At 41.9% G+C, this 25,134-nt stretch overlaps 1 protein-coding gene across 19 annotated transcripts in view; it reads right to left on the reverse strand.

The window, feature by feature from the left end:
- The window catches only part of LOC123940120 (LIM domain containing preferred translocation partner in lipoma), a 660,801-nt gene that overhangs the window by 484,528 nt on the left and 151,139 nt on the right, over nt 1–25,134 (reverse strand). For 9 of the 19 annotated variants that reach the window (XM_046002570.1, XM_046002571.1, XM_046002577.1 and 6 more), the window contains 2 exons: nt 21,529–21,659; nt 12,865–12,928 (listed from right to left, as the gene is read on the reverse strand). The exons of 6 other annotated variants lie outside the window; for them this stretch is intronic. The gene's annotated coding sequence lies outside the window, so the exon portion shown is untranslated. The remainder of the gene's footprint in view (nt 1–12,864; nt 12,929–21,528; nt 21,660–25,134) is intronic. 4 more of the 19 variants (XM_046002572.1, XM_046002573.1, XM_046002576.1 and 1 more) reach the window with 2 other exon arrangements.

Consider the following 25,134-nt stretch of genomic DNA (forward strand, 5'->3'; position numbering starts at 1 on the left):
AGCTCTGTAACATTTTGAAATATACGAAACCTTTTCTTCCAGTAACAGTTTGGGCCAGTGTATAAACAGGCTACCCATTTCTCTTGTTCAGTAGGCAGATGGACAACGTTTCTTCATTCCACAGAAAGGGAATGAAGCAGAGGGATTTCGAGAGTAATAGGATGACTTCTAAAGAGATTCCAAAGAAGCCTGTCAACTCCCAGCAAAGGACGTGATAAAAGTTGTTGTAATTTACTGCACCTGAATTCGCAAAATCATTGGCACAGACATACAGAAAACATTTTTCCTGTCTTCAGGCTGCTTCTAATCTGCTTAGAGAAATAGACACACACGTATGCAATTCCAAAGCAAGGTAAACTGCTTCAAACATACAAGAAAGCCACAAAGTGCTGCTTTTTCCTTTTCTCTTTTCCTTTGTCTTATTCAGAGTGCATTTTTTAGTGTCAATAATATATTCTCTTAGCCATTGTTAGAGTAAACTGACTCAACTGAATGAAAGTACAGGCACACATGGAGGCCAAAAAATTCAGAACAACTGCAAGAGTACTCAAGATACCCTGGACAGACTTTTTTCTCCAAGAAAATATTGTGTTTGATTTCCACCTAACACCAAACAATACAATTTTCTAACTTTTCACTTTTACCTACAGCTCTAAAACGAAAGGTAAAATATTCATCTCCCTGAACATCCACGTTTAAATTTCAATTTTTCCCTTCATAATTCCAAAGTTATTACTTACTTTCAAAGCACAGACAACTTTATAAAAAGACCAGAAGCTAATGGCACACACACACACACAAACACACACGCACTCTACAGAGACAGACTTACAAACATATTTGTCTTATATATTCAATTTTCTCTCTGGACATTATGCCATTATTATTCAACTCATCCTCCTCCTTAAACACCTGGAAAGTTAGATACAAAAAGGAAACATGGTATATATATATAACATCTCTATATAGTATGTCTAGGTATATATATACAGATATAGATACAGCTATTATAGATATATATGACATAATATATATCTAAGGTACTATATTCACTACAAATAAGCTTTGCCTCTGTTCTGAAATGTAAATTAGGCAACGGTGTCCTTCCTGAACACATACATTAAAAAATAAGACTCTTCCACATTTACGGTTTTTCAGAAAGAACGTAGAATGCTATCAATCAAACTCATCCAAATCCTACAGAAGTTAGGAAAGCAGAATGGATATCACCTACTGAATATAGCAAATGTTGAGAGGAACCTACAAAACAACAATATCAATCAAAATCCAGGCTTTAAGTGCAGCATTCAAAAAGTCTTATATCCTTTCTTTGTAACTAACAGTAGTCTAATTTTGTTCTTAAATAAATTAGTCAATTCCTTTGGACAGAGGGCTTTTTGTCCCCCTATCCTGGATGTATCCAAAGTTATTAAAAGTTTACAAATTCTTACACTCTATTCTGAAATTTATCCAATTCAAACAAATTAAGGAATATAGAAATGCACTGTTTTTCCTTAGCTTACTGAAAAAACAAAAACAAACAAACAAACAAACAAAAGCTGAAGCATTGTCCAAAGCATTGTGACAAATCACTGTTCAAAACCTGAGGCCTCAGGGCTACTATTCCAAACTCTTAAGGAGGTAGGTTACAACCTTAAAGGGTTGGAAACTACTCAAGGAAAGGCTGAACAACTGTCTTGTGGAACAACATCCCTTCCCCAAAAACAGTGGTGAAGAACAGAAGTAACATTACATTATTTAAAAACAGAAGACCTGAATGCAAATCAAAACTCCACCATTTATTACTTGAAGTGAACTCATGTCTTCACTGCATAATGATGGTAATAATGGACAGCATTACTGCGTCTTATGGAAATTAAGAAAATACGAGAAATCACACAGAATCCAAACTGCTGAGGACACTGTTCCCCCAAATCATAATTTGCCAACTTTCATGGTCAACTAAAAGTATTTTAAGAGGTCCTCTGAATTCAACCAAGTTCATCTCCACAAAAACGTTGAGTATGCCCATCACAGGTGATTTAAGTTTATGCCAGACGCCATGTTCGAAAGGTAGTAGAGAGGGCGAAAAAGAGGGAGATGAGGAGAGAGGAAAAAACAAAGGGAGGAAAAATCCTTCTATCCCCTGGGGGCTTGCAATCTTGCAGAGGGTCAGCGTCTCATATACCAACCACCTGAAGAATGCCTTACACTATATGATAAGGCACCTGCCAAGAAAGGATAGCCCTGGCAAGGGCTCTTAAGGCAGTCTTCCGTGCAGTCCTACAGGAGGTCAGGAAAGGGTTCAGAGCAATAGAAAACATGACATTTCCACACACCCCCCCCCTTAAGCATCTACTTCTCAATGACCTCCTCTGTGGCATCCCACAGAATAGACTCAGCTGCCTTCACTGTGGGATTCGTCAGCACCATGCTATCTGTAACTCCCCGTCATTTCCTCACTCCTTCCTCTGCACTGAGTGCCTCTCCCTGTTCACCTCCCCTCCCCCTTCTTAGAGACCGTGGTGTCCCCAGGCCTAGCCCATCTCCATCCACAGTCTCCTGGGCTGTAAGGGGCCCTCAGGCAGGGCAAGTGCAGCCCAGCTGAAACCGGATGGAAATCGGAGACCCGAGCTCCCGTCCCAGCCTCATCTCTGCTTCCACTCTGCAACCTTGAGCAGGTCACTGCCACTCGATGGGCCTTAGTGTTCTACCCACCGCATGAGCAGAGGATATTTAAAAGCCCATCCTACTCCAGAATGTTCCATAATTGTGTCCTGACCTACAGCTTCCAGTGGTTTCTAAGTGACAACTGGGCTCACCAGTCACACTGCTTCTGAAGAGGCACTGACATGACCACACCGATGGTTTCTATTGTGGGGAAGGTCAGGGGCTCCTTCAGAAAATAGCTGATCTAAACAGAGCCCAAGGACTGTCATGGCAACACTGCTCACAAGCTGCCAGAGGTAGGGAGGAAAAGCAGCCAAGATGCCTGCGCAGCTGCCACATTTCAGAGCAGCGCTCAAACCTCGTTAATATCATCTTGCTTAATACCAAGCCCCATAGATCATAAGCTATTTTTACTATGTATTTAACAGATTTGTGTCTCGTCTTCCCTGCCAGCATTTTCACAGTCCAGCGCAGAGGACTCTGCCACCCGAGAGCCCTGAGAACTTTAGGCCGCCCGGGGATAGCTCGGGAGAAGGAGAGACGGGAAAAGAAAAATGAACAAGGGGGGGAAATATACAGTTGGTGGGTTGGAGGCATGGGGCAAGGAGGGAGAGAGACAAAATAAGAGCAAAGACAAGCTACAAATGTTACAAATGCTCGTGTGGGAGGCGCTCGCATCCGGTTCCCCCAAGACTCAGCTGTATACTGGGGAGAACACAGGTCTGCCCACCTCAGTCTTGTTTTTATTAGATTGTATTTATTTATTTGAGAGAGAGAGTGAGAAAGCACGAGAAGGAGGAGGGTCAGAGGGAGAAGCAGCCTCCCTGCTGAGCAGGGAGCCTGATGCAGGACTCGGTGGCAAGACTCCAAGATCATGACCTGAGCCGAAGGCAGTGCCTTAACCCACTGAGCCCCACAGGCTCCCAACCACTGCCCACCTCAGTCTTGATCACAATGTCGGCTAGCTTATTACACTTGTCTTCAGTCAATGAGTGACCCTTTAAAACTTGGGTGGGTGACTTCGCAGAGATCTGAGCCCATTTCTGGGAGCTAAGTTCCCATCTACTAGAGTAAGCTCATCAGAGATGCTGAGGAAGGGCTTTTGCTAAATATCCTGTTTAAAACCCCTCTCCCTCACGCAGAGAGCAAATTCTAGCTTACAACTGATGGACCGAGCTCAAGTCTATGAATGCACCTGTCGCGGGGCCCGTCACATAACAGATACCTGATAAATGTCTGCTTGCTTCCCTCGGTTTCACACAGCAGCAGTGCCGTGGGTAACACCTTTATTCCTATGGTCTTCAGGGAAAGGAGGAACCCAGCCAAGGCCTGAGCGGTGAGCAGGAACTCTGGCCGCAACTGTCCCTCTACTGTTCGGTTGGATGGGGATGCCATTCCCAGACCTGTTGCTAACTGGGCAGGTAAAGTATGGTCAGTCTTTTCCTCCCTGGGAGAGAGGGCTCTTAGACAGCTATTAAGTACCCTTCCAGTTCTGCAATTCTCTAAGCCTATAGGGATAAGCCTCATATCCACCTTAAACACAAACAACAGGGAGTGGGAAAAACGGTTGAAGAATACAGTTATGCACTTCTTTACTGAACATTATGTCTAGGGCACGGCTGGGAGCTAAAGGGGAATCAGAGAAGCAGAAAATAGCCTTTATATTCAGAACCCTTATACTCTGTGTGCAGGAGGGGCAGCGGAGGGGTGTGAGGAAACATGAAAAGATGGCAATCAAAATAAAGTTTCACTATAAAACCAAGTCCAAGGCTAAGACCGTATTTCAGAGCCAAGGGGTACAGAAAGACGCCTTCCCTGGGAGGGGGGCTTTGAGCCGGTCCTTCAGGCAGGACAGCAAGGCTCACACAGGCACAGTGGAGGGAGGTGACAGCTGACAGGAGTTGGCCCTCTGCGGGAGAAGGGTTAGCGGTAACGTGGATGGTTAAACGTCTTATTTGTTTTATGTCTCAGATCATTTTAACATTCTGTGTTTTCTGCATTAAAGGCCGGCATAGTAATAGTAATAGTCACGCCACCCACCCCTCATCACGATGTTGCACGAGGCAGTAGGAAAGGACCAGGACACGTGAGCCCTGCGCCCAGTCCCACAGCCACAGTCAGCCAGCAGGATGGAGCTAAATGGCTCAGCTGGCTATGGGATAGGAGATCTTACAGAATTGCAATTGGAGTTGAAGCCTCTTGACAACTGGCTCATCCAAAGCGCACATTTTGCAAACGAGTAGACTGAGTCCAGAAAAGAAGAGATTTCTCTCAACTGGATATTTCTGTTAGCCATTTCAAGCTCTCTGGACATGGCTGGTCATGAGTCACCTGCTTCTCGGTCTTGCCTGAGGATGATTCTGGCCTGCCCAAGATTTCCCCTCCACTTCCTGCAACAACCCATTACAGTCCATATAACCACCTTCCAAAGCCAACTCCAATCCAGTTTCTCTAAGAAACCCCCATGTAGAAAGAGTTCCTCAAATTTTCTCCCTCACGGTATAACTACTGAGCTCATGCGTCACACTGAGTCTTGGCTGGCCAGGACTCAAACTCACCTCGACATCCCTGCCACCACCCTTCTTCAATTTCTTAGCAACCCACCCTGCTAGGTAGGTGCCAAGTAAATGCTTGTTAAGTCAGGCTGGTCTGCAACCTCAGTTTTCTGACATTCGGCCAAGCACCTTCTTAAACATATCTTGCTGCCTCTGTTCGTTCCAAGCCTAGAAGTATGCAATCCCCAAGCAGCGAAAATAGCTCCAGCCACCTCCAAATCCATCAAGCTACTTCCCAGACTGACTAAATATGGAGCAAGAGGGAAGAGACAGAGAGGAAAGGAGAGGAGGAGCAAAGGGCGCGGACCACGCACTGGATACACAACCATGCCTGCGAGCCGGGGAGCATGGGCACAATCCTCCCAGCCTCACAAGGAGGAAACCTGCTGTGCAGGGAAACTCAGTGGCTGGCCCGAGGTCTCACACAGGCTCCCCCGTGGAGCAAGCACTTCCTTTTCTGCAGTCTAAAAGGGTTCTGTCCCTGCCACTGTGGACGGTCTCAACACGCAGCCGTCAGCAGGGCAGACCCGTTGAGTCCCCAGCGGAGGTTAGGAGCCATCTAGCAAAGAAGAGCATGGCAGCCACCTATGGCAAAGGCCGTGCACCGAGAGACACACAACCAGCAAGGTCAGAGTGAAATCATCATGGCAGAAGAATTATGAGACAGACCTGTGTAACTCCAGAGGCAACCCAAGGCACACATCAGATGGGAATTTTAAAAAACCTCTTTAAACACACGAGGACTCAGATGCCAGCACACAGTGATGGCCCCAGCCAGACAGCAAAGGCATATTGGCACCACTGTAATTTGTCCATTCACCAATATGCTTCCCGAAAAGCACCCATATGCTTTCTTTTAGCTTCCATATGCTTTTTTAGCAAGGAAACTAAAATATTTCATTAGTTTTGAGTAATTAATAATTACTTATTTCACAATAGTCACCCTCATTAAAACACGAAAATAACTGATTAAGCTGCAGGATCCTGGCTTTCAACTCAAGCTCTTTTCCTTTTTCCTTTTTTTTTTTTTTTTAAATTCTTCTCCTCTAGGAATTGAGTAACGGAGTAAAACAGCCAGTGTGGAAACATCAGCGCGGTGGGAGAATGGGGAGTTCTCACATGCACAACCTGGCATGCCTCTCGAATCATGGTTTAATGAAAAGAAGATGGACTTTGTGAGCAGAAAGACTTGGGATCCAATCCCAGGTTGACCCCTGTGAGTCGTACTTCTGAGGAAATGAAAGGCGTTGAAAAGATAAAGACTGCTGGATTCCTTCAAGCCGGCCTTCCATGATTCCCAGGGAGCAACTTCACAGGCTTCCCTTCCGCCATCACAAGGCATGGGGAAGGCATGCCCCCAAAAGGCTGGCAGTGGGCCAGTCACTGGCACCAGTCCATGGCCAATGGTCTTGACATTGATCTCAGGCATAAAACAATGCTTCTCCAACTCTAATGAGCATAGGAACTACCTGGGGATCTTGTTAAAATGCAGATTCTGATTCGGGAGGTCTGCAGTGTGGCTTGAGGTCTGCATTTCTAACAAGCTCCCAGGTGATGCTGATGCCCCTGGGCTTCAGACCAAACTTTGAGAGAAGCCAGAGCCTACAAAGTACCAAGATGAAATCAGAAGTAGAATCTGGAGAAGCAGGACAAGGGTCCCTGTCTCTTCGGGCTACGATGGCGATTACCAGTCCTGTTAACCATCATGCCGCCATGTACTGAACTTGTCCTCGCCAGAGTCCTGGCCGTATGGTCCTGGCAGTACAATTTCCATTCGACACACAACAAAACCAAGACCCAGCGAAATCATGTCATATATCAGAGGTCACGCAACTAAGAACGCCGGATTCCCAACCCAGGTGTGTCAGCCTATCGAGTCTATCTGCTATGCATCAGGCAGTGGAAAACAGAAAATCTTAGGTCGACGCTACCACAGAGGCTGGTATGAAGTCTGGTTTTTCCTCTGCCTCCGTTTCCCCACAGGTGAGGTGAAGACATGGCACCTGACAATCTCTGGGGCCTCTCCGACCCTCTGACACCACCTTTCGCTCTCAGAGCTCCCACGTCCACTCACAGGGGGTCACTGAGCAGTAAGCATTAGTTTCACACATGTGGCAGACATTATATCTTGGCACGATCCAAATTCTGGCCGCTCACATCTGCATTTGTGCTGATTCGTGCATGGTCAGAAGTCTATCTCTGTTAAAAAAAAAAATCCCACACTCAGTCTAACAGAGAGAAAACAATACGCAGATTCCCCAAAGCACTGACATTCCAATCCAGTTGATAACTCACAGCTATCAGGGTACTGGGACTCTAGTCTGTTTTGTCTCCTCCTCATCTCATAGACAAAAATGAAGAAATTGAGACCACTAACCTGACAGAAGCTTGAAGAAAAAGGAAAAAGAAAAGAGTTATTTACAATGCATTTTATACAACTGTCCAACATGTTTTAGTCTACCTTAAGGTGCCAGATAAGCATTTAATTAATAAATCATCATTTAAATGATTCAGGATATGTGATCTTGTCCCTCTCTGAACTCCCACAGCACACATTGACTGTTCTCCTCTGGGGCCCATAGACCGTTTTCTACCTGGGATGTCTATGTTTTCTAGAATTTTCATTGTCCCTATGCATATTCAGTATGATTCCCCAGAGGCAACCACATATTTGGGACCAAATCTGGATTGGAATGCAGACTTTGCTATTTATTAGCTGTATGACTGGACAGATTACTCAGTCACTCTGACCTCAGCTTCTGTACACGAAAAACGGACAAAAAAAATAATTTTCTGTTTTGCCAGATTAAGTGAAATAATATATAAAAATGGCTATCATTTACTGATTCTGGGTTAGAAGTAATTTGAGTGAGTGAGTGAATGAAGCGAGCAGAACAGCAGTCTCAATGTTAAAATATCGCTCAACAGTTTGAGACATTGAACTGTGCAGGGTCACGCTCATAAACGAGGCTGAGACTCAGAGGAGAACCACAGGTGAACTACAAAAAATCCAACAGCAACAGAAAATGTATGTTAGCCAAATGTCATCTTGGGCCTTCCTTATCAAAGAACACTTTCTGTTTAACCTAGAATCTACACTGGCCTTCAGAAGCCCTAAAAGCCTCCTAAAATTATAGCCAACATTCTATGCAGATGTGCATTTTCTAACGGTTTCATAGATTCACCTAAATTCTTTAATATTCCATAATCCTATTCCCTACACTGCCGCCTACCCCCCCCCCCCCACACACACAGAGGCATCACACAGGAATTAAAAAACACTGCCTTAGGCAAGTCCCTTGACAAAAAAAAAAAAGACCTTCCCACTGGGGGGGGGAAGAAAAGGTGATTTTAATATTGAAAAGGCCAAGGGAGGCAAACACACTGTTTAGAACCTCCATGGGCAGTGAAAGATAATGAGCACTCCAAACCCAGAGAAAGGCGGTTCTTGATTCAAGACCTGGCTTGAATCAGCTGCACACTTGTCTGGGACCAGGGGCTACCTGGAGACTCATGGAAATCAGAAAGGAGAGAAACTTTGACGTCATCTATTTCACCTCCGTCTCCTCCCATCGCATAGATGGAGAAACTGAGGTTCAGGGCAAGGTCATGGCTTCACTGGAGTCAAAGCAAATTAATTAAAGCCAGAATCTGAACTTCAGACTCAGCAAAATGATTTTCACACCCTGTATTTCAGTATCAGAAGGTCCAAAATACGTGCTTAGATCCAGTATCCTCTAAACTGACTCCTAAATGATGGATAATTTCAACTCCCTCCTCTGGACCTGGAAATCTCATGAACACATGAGTTTGGTTTTGGCAAAGAGCACTCCAGCTTCTCAGTCCAGCCCAGTCCCATAAGAACAAGGCAGAGAGACAGTCTGAAAGAATGAGAGATGCTGCCATTAATCTTGTGTAGCCCTGCACCTGGGAATTACAGGCCTTGAACTAGATTTCACTGTGTTGGCTATTACTCTCCTGTCCTCTTCCTTATTAATCCTTCATCCGTCTTCTCTTTATTAATGCTCCCAACTATGCACAGTAAACAGCCAGCTAGGAGCTCATCCTCAGCCTCCCATAACTCACTGGATCAAAAAAGGGCAGGAGGCGGGTGGAGGAAACAGAGGTGATGTCAGGGTCAAGTAATCTCTTACAGGAAGGGCTGCAGGGGAATCCATAGTGTCCTAATAAAACACAGACAGCAGAAGCCAGCCAGAATCTCTTACTCCACTGCCCCACGGAATTAACAAGAACGGCCGGAATCCACTTTTGCTTTAAAAGCGTCTCATAGCCCTGCACTGCCACACAATGGCCCTTTAAATACTGGGATGAGAAAGGAGAATTTATAGAAAGAGACCTCTCTCCTCCAACAGAGACTATGGAGTCAGATGAAAAGTCTAGACCAGGATCTGCCACTAATACCTTAGACAAACTGGACTCCTTCCTTGACCCCAAGTCTCAGTCTCTAATAGGGAATTTGGCTAGACTGGTTCTTAGAGCCTCCCTCCGGCTTTGACATTCTGACAGGTCAAGGACTCAACCTGGAAAAATCCAACAGAAGACCCCAACGACGTTAACCAGTGGGTAAGTTTCCCAGACCCTCTCAAAATGAGACCCAGACTATGGAGTAGAGAAACATGGAGGAAGATGGACTTGTTTTCTTCCTTTCTAACCAGAACCTGAATGTTGCTGCAAGTAAGGGATGGCCAGTGCCTACACACCCCACTATGGCATAGATAGAATCCGAATCATGAACTGCTCTTCTGATACGTAGAAGATCCAAAGCTAATAGAAAAACACCCACTTCCAAGCACTGGCTCTGTCACAGGGTCCTAAGACTTGCCTAGGACTTCAGAAAAGTGACAGCAGGAGAAAGACAAGACTGGCTAAGAAATAAAGATCACAGACAATAGGACATCTGACTGGAAGTCATGCCATGATCAACAGATCAACTCCATCTGCCGTTAGATGCTGAAATGGGCCCTAGAGAGGGAAAGTGACTGGCCAAGGTGACACAGCCAGAGCTGGGGTCAGAACTAGATTCTCATGACTTCTGGTTCGCACAGCACAACATAAAACACATGGCTCCACTCCCCAAAACGAGGCTATTCTACCCACGTAACTCAGAAATGATTTCATGTATCACTCCTGCCTCTATCTCCACCTCAAAAAGCAGCGACTGGTTAAACAGATTTAAGGTAGACTAGGGCCATGTCCATCAAATTATAATAAAAAATTCACTCTAGCAATATAGACAAGTCCGTGGTAATTAATTCAGTATTATTCATCCTCGCGAATGAATCACCCTGCGGAAAACAAGGATCATCAGCGGTCTCCAGCAGGCCAGAAGCCTATTCTTGTTCAAGTACAGATCTTGCCTATTAAAGAACATTGGGTATCAGCTCTAAATAGTAAACAGGGTATACTGTTTCAGATTCCATGAAGTGCAGCTTTAAATAGATTTGGTTTGGAAATGGAACAGGGAACACACCACAGTCAGTGGATCAACGCTGAAAGCAGAGAAAAACATGATTACACTCATTAAGTGGGTACCTGTTGACACATCTACTGTCAAGTCTAATTATTTATTTAAACTGTTACTCTTTCTTCATTACTGCCACTGATACCAATGATTACCACAAGATGATTTTCCGTCTCTACAGCATGCCCCCAGAATATTTACTTCTCTACCTCCCAAAGGTTATTTGAGAAGTTTTTGTCCTTCCCTGCACACCAATCCCCACCTCCAAAATATGGATGGAGAGCTGGACAGACGGGTGAAAAGGCAGAGATGAAATCCCTCTTTCTCAAGAGCAATTATTTCTTAACCTTTCAAGTCTTGCTTAAACCCCTATTCGTAGTTTCAAGATGGGTTTCCGTGCAGAACTGGGGCATACTTACAGTGTTTCCAAGCTTACTCTATTAATATTTAACAACTGGCATTTGGAGAAAAGTTAATATAACCGCAGCTTCTAAATGAACCACTTAGATCTCTGCCTAACAGGGCTATCAAAAACTATAGTATTACATGTCTACACGACATTCTTTTCTGATAGATTTATCCACAAAAACACATGAAATATATTAGAAAGGAGTTTTTGCAAGAGTAATTTAGGGACTAGAGAGGGACCAAAGAATAGGCAGGAGTCATCCCTGTTTTTGGCCACTACCATTCTGCATAACCCTCTCTTTCGTAGGAATGAGAATAAAATCTAAACAATAAACAGCTGCTCCGACTGATCTAATTACAGAGGAGTTCCACAGCCCATACATCACCCACCTTGTTTGCCCATGACACGTTCTTACGTGACGTATATGGTGAATAGCAGCTTTAAAAACCATATTAATTTTAAAAAGTATTAATAGATGCTGTTAATATGAATAATATAATGTAACATATGTTATATTAATAACATCATAATTTCCACTCGATACTAAACTGTTGATTCTGACAAATATGGGGCATGACAACAAACTTCAATTTTTTTCAAAGGTCTGTGTAACTAAAGTCACACTGAGAGTTCAAGATCACGGGAAAAACATACCAAAGCCATGACTGAAATATTCAGCAAAACAAACGTTTACAGTATTTTAAGTGCCGATATCAAATCTTCCAGAGAGTTTCTATCCTACAGGGCCCGACGTTAGGAACACCATATCGAGGGTGTCACCGCTTTTTCACCCAGACTTTTCGAAGACTACATGGAACCCAACAGAGCTGACTGGGAAGTGCAAATATTGGTTGGTTAGCTGCAAAAGAAGACTCCCATCTTGCAAATTTTGCAGCCACCATGCTTCCTTTAAATTTCTTTCTGGCCCCTGTTTTCTTAACAAACTCCAGACAAATACGTTCTTTTGCCAAAGACCCAGCTCCTCAGCACTGGTGTGTTCCCCCCCCCCCCCGCCCCCAGAACAGGGGTGTGTACACACTAGGAGGCCCAAGTCTTGAAAACCACTAACTCATTTTCTGTATTCTTAGGATTTCGGTGTTGCCACTGTAGCCCTGAATAATGCGTTTTTGAGATCTTCCGGGGGCAGCTAGAAGACAGTAACAGACGTGACAAGCGGAGTCTGGATCCTGCAGAGCCACAAAGCATTGGCAGAACGGTATAGTGAAAAATTCGCTAGGGATACAAACAGACAGTAGAAAGGAACACAGCACATGATGGAGACACCTGGGTGGCACAGTCAGTTAAGTATCCAACTGTAGGCTTCAGATCAAGTCGTGATCTCCAGGTTGTGAAATCAAGCCCCGTATTGGACTCCATGCTCAGCGGCCTCTGCCCGTCACCCCCCCCCCCGACCACTCATGCTCTCGCCCTAAATAAATAAATAATTTTTTTTTAAAAAAGAGTACCTAGCGCATTATAGACACTTAATTAAATACTTGTAAAATCTGAATTTTCTGTGTTGCCCAGATTTTTGTGCTTTTGGTATTAAACCAGGAAGGCTACACATTGAAAGGGTAATATTAAATCAAGAAGAGAGAAAAGGATGGCTGTTCACTGCTTCGGCCATTTTTTCAGGCTGTAGTGCTCATGAAATACTTTTGGATTTCTTCTGTAAAATCAACCTTCATCATCATCGCCAGGATGCCTATTAGCATTTCATAAATATGAAGACGGCAATCCTCTCCTACCTCAGAGAGCAAGTTCCTGGAATGGTCAGACAATACAAGGTTTGGCAGACTGCAATGCCGGTGTCTGTAAATGGAAAAGGTAAGTGTTACTCTTAGGCATTAAGCTATATTTATCATAAATTCAGATATATAGAGCAGTTTCTTGTTTTGTAAAACATTTTCATGTTCATTATCTCATGTCACTCCACAACCAACCAGTGAAGAAGCGGGAAGATTTGTGTATGTCCCACGGCGTCCCCTCATAATGACACAAAGACTGTTTGTTTCAAAAGACAACACCTCAAAATTTTAAAAATTACATGTCCTCTCAACCCCAGAAAGCAAGAGATGCTGCTTTAGGTGAAGGACCTCGCTTCACTGGTGAGGAAACAAAAAGGCATGGAAGGACAGACAGAAGGAGAAGGGAACAAACATATTTCTCATGACTAACTTCACAAATATATTATGAGTGACTATTACTGTCTTCATTTTACAGATATGGAAATGGAAGTTCAGGAAAGGAAGGTGGGTGACTTGTCCAAGACTACACAGTACATACAGCAGGGTACAAGTTTAGACTCTCAGTCTCTGCCTGTTGGTCCAGTGATCTTTCCTTTATAGCTTAGTCTCTCCTGGGCTATTAGGTTAGGAAAACACAAACAACACACTGACTTTATCCACTAGGCTGGGTAGGAGATGGAATAATACAATAAAACCAGAACATCTGATTGACATGTGAAAGTGGAAAAAAACACATGGGATTTATAGCCAGTCAGACTTGTCTTCCTCTTAAGGATGTCCTTAGGCAAGTTACTTAAACTCTCTGAGTGTCAATTTCCTTATATGTAAATGGGAATTATAATATCTACTTCCTGGCCAAAACTCAAACTTTTTTTTTTAAGATTTTATTTATTTATTTAACAGAGAGAGAGATCACAAGTAGGCAGAGAGGCAGGCAGAGAGAGAGGGGGAAGCAGGCTCCCCGCCAAGCAGAGCCCAATGTGGGGTTCAGTCCCAGGACCCTGAGATCATGACTTAAGCTGAAGGCAGAGGCTTAACCCACTGAGCCACCCGGGTGCCCCATAAGATTTTCCTCCATTATTTTGTATCTACAGGAATGCACAGTGGTGGGATACAAAGCATTAGTATTTCTTCCTATGAGCCCATGTTTATCTGATCAAAGAATGACGTTATAAGCACATAATGCTGGAGAATATCTCTGGATTGGGAATTTCTTCGATTCATATGCCTAGTTCTAAATCACTGTGATATTTACCTACATGTGTGTCCCACGGCCTCCCCTAATAATGACACGGAGAATGTCTGTTTCAAAAGACAACATCTCAAAATTTAAATATTATGTATCCTCTTGACCCCAGAAATCAAGAGATGCTGCTTTAGGTAAAGGACGTGCAGGTGCATCTCAAATCGTTTGAAAGTCTGTGCCTTTGGGCTGGAAGTTCATCCCTTGGGTTCAGAGAGATGGAGCTTCCAACAGAAGAACATAGGGGACTCAAATAGGATTAAGAATAAAACATGGTAGATAGGATACCTTGCAAGAAAGTCTTGTCACAGGCCACCAAAATCATTGGTCAGATGACCAAAAATTGGTCATTTTGACCAATTTTACCAAGAAAGAAACCAAACTTCCAAGATCATACGGTTAATACAGAGCAGACCAAAATATAACCTTGAATCCTGACACCAGAACCAATAAGGACCCTTCTATTACATGATGCAGCCTCCCATTTGGGAGTACATACCATATAAAATCAACTGTAAAGTCACCAAAGCACATTTAGTATTGAGCCCTGCTTCCCTGACTAGTGAAAGGAGAGAGAGAGAGAAGACTTCATATCTGTGGTCTAACCAGAAGGTGACACATTACGAAGCTGTTCAATACAGAGTTACAGTGCAGACTTTCTCAGCTCTCCCCAGTGCAGTTTCAGAGATGCAACATCTTTGGCAAATTCTCAAAACGTAAGCCACAGAAACAAAGTAGCCAGCGCCCCTGAATTCTCTCTCATCAAGAGGTCTCAATGCTCAGCAGTAGAGAAGCTGAAGCCCCCTCACTATGAAGTTCACCAGCCCTCTTCACATAATTCGAGGGTCAAGTGTCCTCAGTAACTCAGGTGTATTACCTAATGCAATGGAGTTCTCCACTAGACCCAGGGGCAAACCCCACTGGAGCATCTTGTTAATACAGCCAGTCACCCTGAGCCACCTCTGTATTTATGACTGCTAACCAAGACCCTGGCAGTCTGCATCCTTCGTCAAACCACCCGTCCTCTCTCAAGAAAAATATTCTCATCTTCAGAAGCAATTTCAACCCAAAAGAAAGAAACCTGTATGCTCAGCATTCAATTTCCAAACCTTCAACCTATTCATCAAAGTACAGGCAAAAGCAAGACTCACCAAGTCAACTTGGAGCTCAGATGGAATAATTGATAATTTACACTGTATTTTGGGAAAAACAGGAAGGAACAAATGAAGCCAATGAAAAAGAGAGAGAGGAAAAAGGCAGAAAGGAGTGGGAGGATTTAAGAAAAGAGGAGAGCAGAGAGAACTGCTCCAGCAGGTTTTTCACAAACCACAGTGGCTTCTGAACGGACCCCCGTACCGCAGGACAATTTTTAACCAACACAATTCTGCGATAACCAACCTCACAGTATGAACACAAATTCCAACCAACTGACACCAGAATAACTGTGGCCATTGTAAAGATACCTCTTAATACTTAATATTTTACAAGTGCTATAGTACCAATGACCAACATGACAGAGCCTTGTAAAAACTTGCACTAAGCCAACAAACGGTTAACTCCTGAGCACCGTGGTCCCAGATGTCCCTCCTGAATACGGGGGTGTTATCTTGAAAAGAAGAGCTGGATGGGGAATGAGTGCCTGGGTTCTGCTCTTAGCACTTTAATTCCCAAATCTTCTGTATTAGAAGTTGTACGAAATATGTTTTTATGTGTTTGTTTGTTTATATCTCTTTTCATAGGTCTTGACCATGGCTGTCCCTAAACCACCTATGAAAGGCCAAAAATTATTTTGTTTGCATTCTGTGTGTCTGCCTGAGTTTTAGGTAGGGGTAGAGGTAGAGGGAAAGGATTAGTAAGACGGACTTAAATTAAACTATTTACTTGTTTAAATTAAATCATATACTAGATTTGCTTAAATTAAACACTGTCATAATCTTTAACATGATTATTAGGAAGTCTGTCTCTGAAAACAATTGAAATGTTAGACCAGGCCAAAGGCATTAGCTAACAAACATAGAAAGCCTCGACTCCCATCATCAGATCCCATGCACTCACTCTCTCACCCACCACCCTAAGATACTTATCAAGAATACAACATATTCCATGGCTTATGAATGATTTGGCTGTCTCATTAAAGTAATGTTTGCCAGTATTTAATTGCTTCCCTCCCTGATTTTAATTTCCTCACCTGTCAGCATCTATCAGAGGCACTGAGATCTTCTGACATCCTGGCTGATTGTGTTGAAATTAATCAGATTTTTAAAAAGTAAATTGCTTTGGCCTAAAGGTAATGCTCAGCTTCTTAATGTGATATTTATAAGGGTTCTATCAATGAACTTATAATCTAGAAATTAGATGAGAGGCTTTAGGAATCCCAAGCAAAAATATAAGTAGCTTACAGATTTCCAGTACTGGACTTTAAAAGGTCAGGACTTTAAAAAAAAAAAAATTTTTTTTTCAATCAACAAGTGCTTAGTCTAAGGACGTACAGCACTTGCCTGCAGTCGCTTTTGGCTAAATGGAAGAGAGGACGACATAAAGCTACCTTAGAAAGCATGGAGAAACAGGTAAAAATGAAATTGAACTCATTCTGACTGAAGGAGCTGACAATCTGATCACTCAAAGGGTGCATTTTGATCTACAATTGTGACCAATTATATACATTATGTTCTCACATAGATTAATGATTCTACTCTGTATCTCCATCCAGTGGGGTGAAGCTGGTGTTACTGTTAGTAATAGTAGCAGTATTCCCATTCGACAAGTAACAAAGCTGAGGCACAGAGTGGTGAAGGGACACCTTCCTAGATGCCTCGTTATGGGCAGACCAGGTCCTGTGATCTGCATAAAATGAGAAACACAGCATGATCATCTTGGAATAAAGGAGAGAAAAAAAATTCTTTGCAAACCCTCCATCCATAATTATTCAGTGTTAACTCTTATGCTCTTATCTATCAGTAACAGTGCTTAAGACACTCAGGAAACCCACAAGCACTAAGCTGTTCTATAAGAAGTAAATGAAATGATGGATTGAGAAATACTTTGTAATATGTCATACTATCATGAGATTATTTTATGTATTTATGTTATTATTGCTACTTTGGAATGCAGAAATATGCATTCAGGCAGTAATTAGGTCCCAAAAGCAAACTGATATATATTAGCATCACATCTTTCAGTTATTCTGCTGGTTCTAAGGTCCCTAAAATAAACAGAAGAATGAAAAATGTTGTATGAATACCACTGGAGGAGGAGAGTCAAGGGGAACACATGGAATAAAAATAGGATTTGCCAAAAAAAAAAAAAAAGGTAATTTCTATACAAAGTAACATGAATGAGATCTAGAAACATCTAGAAATGATCTAGAAGTAACAAGAATTTTTTTAGGATTGTACATATGAATAAAATCTAGAAAGAAAGGATAGGGAAAGAAAGGGAGAGAGACAGGGAGAAATTCTTAAAATAATGAATTCTAAAAATCAACTCATATCTATAAAAAATAAAAAGAAATCATTGGAAACAATCAAAAAAATAAAAGCCTACTGAATGGGAGAAAAATATTTGCAAATGACATATCTGATAAAGGGTTAGTATCCAAAATATATAAAGAACTGATACAACTTAACGTCAAATAAACCCAAACAATCCAATTAAAAAAAAAAAAAAACAGGCAGAACACATGAACAGACATTTCACCAAAGAAGACATCCAGATGGCCAACAGACACATGAAAAGATGCACAACACCACTCATCATCAGGGAGACACAAATCAAAACTACAATGAGATATCACCTCACCTGTCAGAATGGCTAAAATCAAATACACAAGAAATAAGAAGCGATGGAAACGATGTGAAGAAATAGGAACCCTCTTGTAGTGTTGGTGGGAATGCACACTGGTACAGCCACCATGGAAAACAGAATGGAGATTCCTCAAAAACTTAAAAATATAACTACCATATGATCCAATAATTCCACTGGGTATTTACCCAAAAATAAAAAAATACTAATTCAAAAAGATATACACACCCCTATGTTTACTGCAGTATGATTTAAACTAGCCAAATTATAGGAGCAGCCCAAGTGTCCACCGACAGAGGAATGGATAAAGAAGAGGTGGTGTACATAAATACATATATATATATATATATATATATATGGAGATCTGAGCTGTTGTTTATCTCTCAATATTGGGCAGCTAAATCTCGGAAACACAGAGTTACAGGCCCATCTTGAATGCTGACTCCTCCCCACTGTCAGGATGCTACACATGCTTTTCCTGACATTTACATATATCTAAATATATCTAATATATATTTAGATTATATATTTATATATTATTATTTATCTATTGTATTATATATTATTGACATTTCTATTAATATTAATGTTCCTATTGTATTAATATTTATAGATATATACTATTATTTGTATCATATAAATATATAATTATATATTATAAAAATATATATGCATATATGTCATATACATATGTATGCATGTATATATACATACAATGGATTAGTACTCATCCATACAAAAGAATGAAATTTTGCCATTTGCAACGGCATGGACCTAGCTAGAGAGTATTATGCTAAAGTTAAATAAGTCAGAGAAAGAAAATAAATGATTTCACTCACACGTGAAATTTAAGAAATAAAACAAATGAACAAAGAAAAAAAGAGACAGACCAAGAAACAGACTCTTAACTCTGGAGAACAAACTAATAGTTACCAGAAGGGAGGGGGGTGAGGAGGTGAGTGAAACAGGCGATGGGGATCAAGAGTGCACTTACCACGAGGAGCACTGAGTGACGTGTGGACTTGCTGAATCACTATACTGTACCCCTGAAATTAATGTAACCCTGTACGTTGCCTATATGTTAACTGTACTGGAATTAAAAATTTTAAAAATGAAACCATTGGAAAGATTAAAGACAAAAAGAGTTAATCAAGCAAAAAGTAACATTTATTAAATGAACTACATTTCTGCAACTGAGCCAAGCATTTTGCATACTTCAATTCTTAAAAATATTCTTAGAAGTCATTATTATATACATTTTGTATCTGAATAAACCAAGACTCAGAACAATTAAGTAATCTGGCTGAGTTCCCCCGCTAGTAAGTTATGGTACTAGAATTTATATCCTAGCTATTTTTCCTTAATTATTGAAGTATACTTGATACACAATGTTACATTCGTTCCAAGTGCACAAGTGTTCTATAGATACACATGGTGATCCAACAGTAAGTCCTGCTATGCTCACCACAAGGGGAGCTACCACCTGTCATCATATAATGCTATCACAACATCACTGACTCTATTCCCTATGCATATCCCAGCTTTTAGACCCACAGACTCATACTGTTTCCATATCTAACAGAGAAGTGGGCTGGAAAGAGAACTTTAGAGATGGAAGTTATGGCAGAAATCTAGAAAGTGATGCGGACCTGGTGGGGAGGGGATTGGGGATAAAGAATATAAGCATCCAAACCTGTTGCAATCCTAAGAGAGAGATAGCAAGATGTGAAGGGGATGGAGGACTCAAAGCTACCCTTGAGAATTGGAGGACTGGTCATGTATAAGACACGCTACACGTTTGCAAAATAAACAACGCTAGAACTCTTAGGGCTGAAACCATGAAAACCCCAGGTTTCAGAACAATGCAGAGGAGAACTTTAAACATGAAGCCGTCCAGCAGTAGAACAAATGGCCTCCCCAAGAATTGGGAAGTGCTCAAGCAGAGGCTCCATGGCCATCCACCAGGGAAGGCGTGTGTAGCATCCCGGCAGTGGGAGGGAGTCAGCATCCAAGGATGGGCCACTGCAGCTCTCTGTTTCAGAGATTTAGCTGCCCGGTGCTGAGAGATAAACAGCTCAGATCTCCAGATACCAATCTGAAGAACAGCCTTTAAAGAGGAGACCCCTGGGTGAAAAGAGCACCCATTCAGTACCTCCACGGAGAGGCCAGGATGCGCCACACACAAGACAGGCAGAGAACAAATTTGAAAGAGTTAAACCTGAACTGCTGGTACATGGTATGGGAGCCTCATAAATGGCTAGACGGAGCCACAACCGAAGTCTCAGAAAGAAAGAGAAGAACCTAAATGGTCCACACGGAACCAAAGGCACAAACCATCTGTTTTATGCAAAGAAAAGGAAGTCATCGAAGGCCTAAGTGTAGGGAAGAGCTGATTCACAAGGTGACCAAAGATCCCATCAGAGCTCACTTCCGGTAACCTAGATAGCCACGGAGGAAGCAAAAGAATGTTAGAGGGCGCCTGGGTGGCTCAGTGGTTTAAGCTGCTGCCTTCGGCTCAGGTCATGATCTCGGGATCCTGGGATCGAGTCCCGCATCGGGCTCTCTGCTTGGCAGGGAGCCTGCTTCCTTCTCACTCTCTCTGCCTACCTCTCTGCCTACTTGTGATTTCTCTCTGTCAAATAAATAACTAAAATCTTTAAAAAAAAAAAAAAAAAAAAAAAAAAAAAAAAAAAAAAAAAAAAAAAAAAGAATGTTAGAAAACAAAGTCCAAAAAAAAAAAAAAAATGCTGAATTTTTTTTTTTTTGAAATGCTGAGTGAGAACTAGGAACAAAGGAGATCGCGCAAAAGAAAACTCAATGTATTGGAAAATGAGAGAAGAATCCATTTGAGAGTACACTGGCCCACAGTTCATAGTCAACCAGATTCATTCATTTTCACACACTGTGACCAGTCTCACCCCGATCCCCCAAAAATCTACCATAAATAAGAGAGGGGCACTGAAGAGAAAACGTGATTATCTGGGTCGGGCGCTACGGCCTTTCCCAGCATCCACCATCACAGTGTCAGTCTGACCAGTTTTTACTGAAGAAAACAGATCACATAAAATATTAACATCGGTAAGAACAAAAGCAAAGGGTAATTTATATTGGACAACCTCCCTCCCACAGGAAAGAAAAAAGGGAGGGAGAGGATTCTAGTAGAGAAGTGGGAGGCAGGGGTCGTCCAGCAAGATGAATTCGCAGTGACAGAAAAGAGAACGGGTGTGTGTGCAGTTACTCTTCCTGGGACTCTGAGCTAAGCCAGGTGAAGAAGGAAGTGGCTACTTCAGCCCAAAGTCCCTGAGTCTTTCCCCCCCAACAAAGCTGAAATTCTAAACCAGAAAATGAACAAGCACTGAACCACTCCTTCAACTCCTCTCAGGTCTTGGCAAACACAAAACCCTTCCTATTTAAAGAGCAGCAGTGGTCACTACGAAGAGTGGGAAAAGAGGGCCATGGTACAGGGCTGAGCACAGAGTGGGGAAAATATGCCAAGGGCTTCATAAGCAAAAAAATTAAAAAATTAAAAAATACATATATATGGAAATCTACGCAAATAAATTCAATAATTATATATATTTGGCATCACATATTCACAAAAGAAGTTCAGAAACATCTACCTTGAGATTCCTGAAACTGGCACAGGAAATCAAAAGAAGAAAAGAGAATTCACTAATAACCGGGTTCTTGTCCAAGCTCTGCCACTAACCAGTGCTGTGGTCCTGGCTAGGCCCCTTTCGGCTCGGCTCGCCTAAAAAATGAAAGGACAGGATTAGATCAGTGGCTCTCAATGCCCATGATGAGTTTTCTTCAGTGCTGACATTGGCACCGATGGGCAAGAGCAAATCAAACAAGGGTAAAAATGGCCAAAGTCTTAACACAAATCGAGCAGTGGCAACAAAATGTACTGAGAGCCATTGTATGTTTCACCACCAGGTCCCCACAGGAAAGGGGAGACGGGGCCAGTTCCACTTATAACGCTCCGCCATGCACTAAATGTGATTAATTTTATGAAACTCAATCTCTGAGCACACGTCTCGCTAATATCCCACGGGACAAAATAGAAAGTAGGCACAAAGGCCTTCTGCTGAATCCCGAATGACAACGGTCGCCTTCAAGAAAGGCACTTGTGTGATTGTCCAAATCAACAGCTAACCCAACAGCTCTTTGCATAGAACACTCACTTTTATTTGAAAGAATGACAAACTGTGGTCATTCAGACTTGGCGTTGCCAGACACTGTCTCAAAAATAAACCAAGAGAATCCATCATTTCAAGGAAAACAATTAACAGAATTTGTTGCCAATGACAAAAATCAGTTTTAAGGTGAAAATTAGAATGTTGAAAACCTTGCATCTACTATTATTGTATACTTGGTATATTCCTAATAATTTTATAATAATATATGATAAGTATAAATACATATAATAATAATATATTCTTTGATGAAAGCAGTGGTGATATTAATGAATGTGATTTTGTTGTTGTTATAGAACGAAACTTGTCAACATCTGGGAAATTAAAGTGAGCCAGTATTTCCAAATGAGCAATTTGTGGTGTTACAGAGGTGGAGATCAATTCAAAGTGAATATTAGACCAATGAATTTTAATATAACATAGTATAAAGAAGTTTAGTGAAACGATTTCAGATTTCACATTAAGGAACCACCACTTGTCAAGTTTTGGTGTAATATTAAAAAAGGAAACCCATAATTACATCTTTTCTACTACTTCTTCCAGTCCTTTGGTAAATTCATTCAGGATTTTCTTTATAAACTTTAATCAAAGCATATGTTGTGGCAAATTGACATTTTTCTCACTATTTTTTTTGAAAATGTACTCATTTTCATACAAACATTTTTCTTTCAAATCTTTTCTATTTCTGTTTTAATTTCTAAGATGAATATAATTAGCTATCACCCATATAAACAAAAATTCATGTTAAAGAATGTAAACAGGGCCTGAGACAAACCCACAGCACTTGGATATGACTTATGTATGCTCCCTTCCAGCCCAATTATCAATCTCCTTAGCTTCTAAACCACGAGGGAAGACACAGAGTGGCTCAGCGATGCCTTTGGACTCTGCTCCTGTCCACTGTTACGTAGTGGCCATGTCCGTGAACATTCGGAAACATTGAAACATCTGTGTTACTTCTCAGAGTAGGCCCCTTGTTAGTAACAAATATTTACTGTGTGCCTTCCATGGGGCAGGCACCGGTTAAAAGGGCAATTAGATCAGAATCCAGAATCCACGACTATTTGGGGCATCCTCTCAGTCAAAATACAAAATCTCTCTGCATCTGTTTCTTTAATGCGAAATAAGAATGGCAGTAGAGCTACTTCATAAGATTTATTGTGCAGTTCCACTGAAATGACCCATTAAAATCCTTATTACAGGGGCACCTGTGTGGCTCAGTCAGTTAGGCATCTGCCTTCAGCTCAGGTCATGATCCTAGGATCCTGGGATTCAAGCCCCAGGTCAGGTTCCCCAATCCTGCTTCTTCCTCTTCCTCTGCTCATTCTCTCTCTCTCTCTCTCTCTCTCTCTCAAATAAATCCAACCCTACAACACACAATGCCTAGCATATTGGGGGAAAAAACTCAGGAAATCTTACCCATTGTTATGATAACTAAGGTGTCTCTCATTGTTTGCCATGTACAGGAAAGAAATAAACACAACTTAACCATATAGTATCAGGGGCTCAAAATCTACTCCACTTGCTGACACATTCAGCTCCATGAAAACTCAGAGGCAAAAGTATCCAGGAGTCCTCACTTCTCATCCCCAAAGTGAAAACAATCCGTCTTTGGTCAGGAAGGGAAGCAGGGTGGTCACAGTGACCAGGCACTGCGTAAGTTCCTCCAGCTTCTGGTAGTGGACCGAGCAAGGACTGCCTCCCCAATATCACTCTCCACGCACTGTGGTGACAGGTCAAAGGACAGGGAGGGAGAATCTGGACCTAGTTCTTGATCAGACAAGAGAGGGAACTTTCATTATTGTCATTATTTGTCATTCAGGGACAAAAAGTAATGTTCATTTCATCTCTTTACCCCATGTAAAGCCCAGCAGGAACAGGGCTGGGGAAAAATAAGGATGCTCGTCAACCCGAGGTCAAACCAAAAGAAAAAGAGATGCCCTCATACTGCTAAGAATAGAATGCATGTAGGAGAGAGGAGGTGCTTAATAAATTTCTTTCAATTAAAAATATAATCTGGAAGAATAGACCCATGCGTGCTTACCTACAATTTCTTTATAAAGATATAAGGGAATTAATCATTAAACGAGTTATACTGGTGAGGCCCAATTTCATTTTTAAAGGAAAAAACATGATGCCGCCTTTATTTTACTTCATCAACTCCAGCACAACCACTCAAGTGTCAGTAACTTACTAGCCTGATAAGACTTTAACTGCTGATTTAATAGAATGATGTAAGTTATGCTTCCAGAATAATGTATAGAAACGATTATGCCCCCTTAACAGCACTTGGATCTTCAATCAGGAAATTCAATTTTAGCTGCAAAACTATGTTTTGGCAAAAGTGCAATTGAACTCAGTGTACTTGTCACATTTCTAAATATACTCTGGTCACCATGACAACAAGGGAGACTGATGGATCGCTTAAAAGAGTACGGTATATTTAATTGTCAGCATTTTAAACTGACTCAGAAAAAAATGCTGTGTGATAGGTCTACTCACCATGGTTACTGCCGGCTGAGTCCATAATAATAAAAGGCTCACATACGCACATCGACAGCGTGCGCGCTAAGAACGCAAAAGTCATAAGGCCCTGTATTTCCAACCACGCTACGCACCAGACTTAAAGAGTTTAGCAACGACTTGTTCTCATTAAGGTGCCACTCGAAAACCTCTCTCCTAGACTGTCAGGATCTGCTTCTGTACCCAAGGTTGCGACAGCAAATCCCAACTCTGATTCCAAGGTCTGCTCCCTGTCTTAGACTAAAGATAACGATGAACTTAAGGCTATTTTCTCCTTGAGCAGGGGATGAGGGTCTCTTTCTTTTTCCTTCCATGTAGACTCATTCCCCAGCAATAACCTTCTGGGGTCCACACATCCCCCAAACAACCATTTGCTGAGCACTACTCCTCTGCCTATGCTGGGGCAACCTTCTATAGGCTAGGAACAGAAGGCCAACAAATAGATACTATCCCCACATTTTGGGAGCTGACATCCTAAGACGAAGGGAAGACAAAGACAGAAACAAA

Source organism: Meles meles, chromosome 4 (genome assembly GCF_922984935.1).
Source record: "Meles meles chromosome 4, mMelMel3.1 paternal haplotype, whole genome shotgun sequence".
NCBI lineage: Eukaryota > Metazoa > Chordata > Mammalia > Carnivora > Mustelidae > Meles > Meles meles.